Source organism: Lycium barbarum, chromosome 2 (assembly GCF_019175385.1).
Source record: "Lycium barbarum isolate Lr01 chromosome 2, ASM1917538v2, whole genome shotgun sequence".
NCBI classification, from domain to species: domain Eukaryota; kingdom Viridiplantae; phylum Streptophyta; class Magnoliopsida; order Solanales; family Solanaceae; genus Lycium; species Lycium barbarum.
The window spans coordinates 141,290,353-141,296,734 of record NC_083338.1 but is presented as its reverse complement, the minus strand read 5'-3'; the positions used below and the strand labels follow the sequence as shown (position 1 = coordinate 141,296,734).

Below are 6,382 nucleotides of genomic sequence, written 5' to 3'. Positions count from 1 at the left end.
CCTAATTGTGATGGGTACAATAGCTTCGTTGCCTTCGTAGATTTCACATATTTATTTACTGTTCTTATAACCTTTGATATACCCCTACAACTTTTTATTATTGGTTCCCCTAGAACATAAAGTGACCTAAAGATATTATACAATAAAAAATAAATTCATGTACACATCGTACACAATCTAATTTTCCTCGCACCAATAAACAAATATTTATGAGCCGTTTGGACATGAGATGAAATCATATTTGGACATGTAATTTGAATTTCTTAAGTTGCAGTTTTTTTTTTTATAAACATAAAAACCCACAAGTTGTAAAAACTATCAAAATTTTCTCAATTCTTATACAATCTTACCAAATGAGTAAATCATAGTTCATAATAAAATTAATATGCTACTAGAAGTCCTTTCTAAAAGATACAATATCAATTGATCAAACTTTAGTTCAATAAAAAGGAAAATTTAACATGAATAGTAATGTAACTACTCTTTAATATAATCCTCCCACATGGTACAAACAATATATCTACCAACTTATAGTTGGTAAACATAATTGGTAAATATATCTACCAACTTATGAAAATTTTTTTACAAAATATAAATATATGGGTCAAATTTTACATTTATATTTTTTGAAATTATAATTTCAAATCCCAAATTATGCCTTTTTAAATGATGAGATTTCATTATTGTCGTCCAAGCCTCCAAGGGCATTATTGTCATTTCATCCGAGTCCATTGCAAATGCCAACATTTACACAGTCCTAAGTGCGCTGTCATCTGTGTTTGAAAGTGGAAAGACACCGCCTCGATTCTTCCACGTGGCTTTGTCTTGAAAGTGCACTGTCGTTTACATTTGGCGGCAAGCATCAGGCTAGAAGTGGAGCCCGACTTCTCAAATCAATTAAATCGGCGGTTCATTCCTCTGATTCGGAGCTCCGACTTGCTGCCCATACCCTCATGAAACGTGACAACTCTCAGGTCCGTCCAATCTTTTGGTCTTTGTATTTTGGTTAATAGTTCGTTGTTCTTGGTTGACCCCTAATTCCGCAAAATTTTAACATTATTTCTTCATCCCTCTGTCACCAACCTTTCGTCCCATGTTTTAGGTTTTTAGTTTCCCTTTACTTTGCTTGCTTCATCTGATTAACGACCATCATCAGAGACAACTTCAACATCGCAGGTAAACCCTATTCACTATATTGTTGCATCCCAGAACTCCATCTGGAAATTCTTTTTTTATGGCCGTTAATAACGTCTTGCTGGATAATTTATTTTCCCTAATTACGTATACAATCAAGCTTCCATTTTTAACTGGTTGTTTTGTTGTAATTCTAGCCACAATCAATTTGTAGCAATTTATTACCTGTATCCCTGTTATAGTTTGAATGCCATGGTTTCTCTTACTGCTTGTCTTTTTACTTTAATTCATTCATTATTATTACTTTGACATTTTCATTGCTATAGTTAGTTGCACAAATCAATCCACGTGTCCTATAAACCACTAAACAAATTCAACTGTAACTTTTGAGGGTAAAAAGTTTAGCGCCCATCAAGGCTAAGGATAATTGTGGTAGTGTTTTGTTACTTTCAGTTCATCTCTAATCATTCTAAGATTGTGAAATCAGGTAAAAATTTGGAAAAATATGACGACGCCAATAACGATGAGTTGTTGAACAACATTCTCATTCAGGAAGCCGATCCGTTTACCGGGGAAACTCAAACAAGGAATAAGCATTAAATAAATAATCGCTTTTGTCCTGAATTGAATATGTTTTTGATTAGTTCCCACATGGTATGATTTCCCTGTATTGTTTATCCAAAATTTTGACTTCTATACAATTAAGAAAGAATCCTTGGAGCAATTCTTAGATAGAAAGCACTAGCTCATGGTTCAACTCCATAAAAACCTATTAAAAAAAAAAAACCGAAGATAATGAAGCACACATAGTGGTTATTATGGCCCATTATATATCTGAGTTTGGTTATTGACAAGTTGTTCTGTGTCTTTGACAACAAATTAGTTCCAATTGGCAACAAGATTAAGAAATTGTAGATCATGCTTACACGAGACTAACTACGAAAGTGCTAAAGTGTAAGATGATTACTGATTCCCCCGACTTGCCCTATTAGTCGCAGTTATTTGTTCTTATAGTAGGAACTCCTTACAGTGCCTCACCGTTGTTTTCCATATTCGCACTCTTCAGTATTTAACCGAGGCATCTCATGGCGAGCCCCAGAAAAAATTCTTTTTCTGATTGGTCAAATTTATTCAGGACATTTATTGGTCGGTATGTAATTTTAACAGGTTGCTGACCTCAATCGCAATTGCAGGTGAGCAAAGAGGCAGAGAAATGCTTTAGCTATATGTTCATCTGAAGTTCTCTAAAATTTGAAACCGTAGATCTTGTCATTTTTTCATACACATCTGATTTCAATTTATCATTTTCAGATTAACCGAGTGCATTATGCTGGGTGCTAACTAATTCAATGTAAATTATCTATTGTCTGTGGTCTTTTGTTATTGAAAAAATGACTACCGTATATTAATTACTGTTTCAGGTTAATGAGAGGAAAAAATAACTGAACTCGCTGACGATACAAATTGTACCCTTGGGATACTTCAAAATTCATTTTAAAGACTTAACAACAAATAGTATAGTCAATCAGGCTTTAAGTAATCTATAGATTCCCAGCTTCTTGTTGAGTCGATGCTGAAGTTCATCTATCGGATCTTGATAGTAACCTCTAAACAACATAAGTTTTAAACTAAGACTGATTTCTTTTTTCCCTTGCATTTAATCCTCATATTGGTCCACTTCGTTCTCCTATCAGCAGTTCAGAGTTCAGTAAGTATTGTTAATCTATTGGCTTGCGTTTTTCTCTTAGCTACTTTGTAACGAGAGAGTTAGACATCCCAAGTTGATCCTCATCTGTTGGATGTTAATTACTTTATTCTTTTGAGGTCTTCTTAGTCACATTTGGAGGCACTTACAATATAAGGTAAGTATTATGTTCTGTCTAATTTTCTTGTTTAGGTATAAACATTTATGCTTATTTGAATTGTTTTTGTTTGTGGTATATGCTAATAAGATTCTACTTACATTTTGTTTATGCATATCAAATAATGTTTTTTCGTAAATTGATTTTAGTAGAATTCATCAGTTCACTCCTTAATTGAAGCCAGATTTCTACAGCTCGGACAAAAGGACATTCATCTTTAAATTGTGTTTATTCTCTTTATTGGAAGAAGGTATGTTTCCTTAAAAGCTATTCGTGTACCACCGGTATGCAATTTTTTTATGTGGATTTTGCTGTATACACTTTATTCTTGACCAAAATGGTCATCTTAAGGCTGCTCAAGTGCTCATTTGTTGATGGTGCATTTAAATATCATTCACTCTACGAGTTACGTCAAATAGTTGTATTCCAGCATTGGTTGCTTTCCAAAATCTAGATGAGTTCTTATCCAGATGACATTCTCCTTATGTACTCTCTTATCATTGTTATTGACTCAACCTAGAGCATGTTGTCCGATAAGGAAACAGATGAGCTGTGAGATGAGGGACTTTTACCTGCAGCTGAACCATTTGCAAAACTATGTAACAGAGTTTTCTGGTGTTGTTTTGTGCATTTGATCACTTCAGAACAAGATTGGAGGAGGACTTGGGCAAGTTTACAAGGTAAAGATTGCCTCACAAAGACAACTTTTTCTAAGTAATGATGCTCCATAAGAGTTCTGGAAAATCCATGTCATTTTCATCCGAATATTGTTTTTCCTCGTAGCTTTAGCTGAATTAGGATATCACTACTAGCACGGGTACTAATACCTTTGTAGATTAGCAAGACAGGTAAAATCCTCATTTTGGTCCATGTAAAGCTTACAAACATGTAAAGTTTGCTTATTCAAGCACCATATTCTTAAAATTTTGAGGTAGATGTACCTGTTAAGCATCAAAGAGTTTACAGTTGTATGTTGTCTTACTTTTTCAAAATTGAATCTTGATTTAATGTGTTTATTTGTAGCTTCAATGTGGAGAAACCAGAACTTGCTGTTACACTGTGTGTTAGTAGAGCACGTAAAAGAGCTGCCAACGTTGGAAATGACTATCACCGCAACTTACTCTCTAGCATTTGCTAGAAAGTCCTTCAACTGCTGGGCAGAATTATCAAAGCATTCACAATAAGCTGGTTCTTGCTTATGAAGAATGATAAATACAATATAAGAGTATAAGATAGTTCTGGAAACGATTGACATTTGTTTTATTTTATTACAAACAAAGCTGTTAAGTACATTTTCTTCTGCTAAATTTTATGCTCTTTAGGCCGACGTCTATCTGCGGAAATGAAATATGTTGTAAACCAAAGTGTTGGGCCCGAGCAAGCATCTAGTAATGACACATGATGAATTGTGACTTGATGGAGCTCACGTGGTCAGAGACCTAAACTTCTGCTTGGTTTGTAGAATATAAAGGGGAGTGCGTGGTTTGTTATTATATTTACACGTTGAGTTCTTAATGGCTTATGCAAGGGAAGATGTATGGTGTATCAGTATGTCGCTGCTCGGTTGCAGACAGTGGCGCGGTAATTTGAGGTTCAGTTAAAAGCTCATTTTTCTTTTGATAATCGAAAAATTCTGAATGAGTTAATTAGTTCAATAACAACTCATGACAATGAAAATCTTTGTTTTGTGTCTTACACAGATGATATTAATTTATGTGTGAGAAATTAGTGGACTCAAAATTCATGGACATAAAGGTTTAAGATTTTGGTCCATCTCCTTGTGACAAAAAATAATTCTCACAACTAATACCAATTGGGTGAGTTACCCAACAAAACTTTTCCTGACCCTCAAGTTCTAGACACGACCATGAAAATTCGCTTTTAGAGCCTATTTGGATGGGCTTATAAGTCAAAATTCGTAAGTTAGAAATTCTATCTTATGATTTTTGGTTTATTTTGTTATTTTGACTGTAAAACTAGTGGTTAAAAATACTCTTTTATCTTATGCAAACATTATAAAAGTGTTCATAAGTTATTTTGACATGGAACACTTAAAATAAGCCAAGTCAAACGGGCTCTTACTCTAATCACTACCCGGTCAGTGTTAGCAGCTGAGAGTTCAAGTTCATAACATGTGCTCAATACACACATCGTTACCATGAAAAAGGGTTACAGAGTGTTCTAATTTTCGATGGTTAGTGTTTAGGTTATTCACTTTGGCACGTGTGATTATACAGATGAAGGTGGATTCAAATTTAAAACCAGCGAATGTATTTTCATATCACTTATTATTCATTTACAATAATGGGGTGATATTAAACAACATATTCAGTAATCTCATAAGTGGTGCATGGGGTGATTTGTGGGTTTATTCGTTTATATTTTGACTTCTCCTAGTAAAAAATTTGACTCTGTCACACAGTATATATATACATGTACATGTTATATGTTTAAAATCTTTTAAACTATAGATATTGAGTCGATTTAAGGCAATCCTGCTGCTTAATATACTTGCATTCAACCCTGAACATACCAATTAACTTCTACCAACTTCTTTGTTTTCAAAACAATAAAATCAGAAATATGTGATCTGATAGGCAAGTTTGAACTTTCCATAGTGCTAAAAAAGCACATAAGTATCAACCTTAAAATTTAAATACATGAGAATTCCAAGATTGAAATTTTTTCCCCCGAATTCAGAATATTTATTGGTTTGAGATCAATGTAGTAATTACCAACGAAGTTTATTCTTATCAATGCCTAATTTTTCGGATGCTGTGTCGATGTTGTACGGTTTTTGTTAATGACCTCATTCTTTTACATTGTTGAACGGACTACAGTTTGTCACATGCCATTTTCACCCAAAGGAATTTAACCAAAATAAGATAAGGAAAAAAAAAAACATAAAACACAAAAGTGCAAGATAAGGGCGAATGAACCAGGCATGTGGACATGTTCTATCTCAGACACTGAGACGAGTTAGAGTTGAATGAACCAGGTCCAAGAACATGTTCCAGCTCAAGTCTTGTAGCGAGTAGGATTTGTGATTTACGGTAAGGACTTGGCAAACAAGTTATAGGATTTCTTAAACGTGTCAATTAGGCCGGGTCAGCCCAGGTCCGGCCCATAACCGGCCCGGAACGGAACCAACAGGCCCGGGCCAGAACCCGGTGCAACACATTTAGAGTTTAGTAATAAACTCCTTTATTACTAGGTGCAACACATTTATAGAGTTTAGTAAAACAAATGACACAGTTATATATATTAACACATTTATAAATTTCTACATTGATTGATAATTAAATGAGATCCCACCGAATCTAGGATTTCATATTTTGTTCCTTTTTTCAACGTACACTAATTATTCTCTTTGTATGTTTATTTTA

The 6,382-nt window shown here is 34.2% G+C and overlaps 1 long non-coding RNA gene across 4 annotated transcripts; it reads left to right on the top strand.

The window, feature by feature from the left end:
* The first annotated feature begins 769 nt into the window (after nt 1–769).
* On the top strand, nt 770–4,495 carry LOC132627663 (uncharacterized). 4 transcript variants are annotated; one of them, XR_009577941.1, is made up of 4 exons: nt 770–974; nt 1,103–1,176; nt 2,302–3,676; nt 4,020–4,495. It is a non-coding gene; the product is annotated as an uncharacterized LOC132627663 (long non-coding RNA). The 4 variants fall into 4 exon arrangements; XR_009577942.1 differs by having other exon boundaries at nt 1,103–2,996; nt 3,146–3,676; XR_009577940.1 differs by having other exon boundaries at nt 1,103–3,246; nt 3,517–3,676.
* Nucleotides 4,496–6,382: the final 1,887 nt, after the last annotated feature.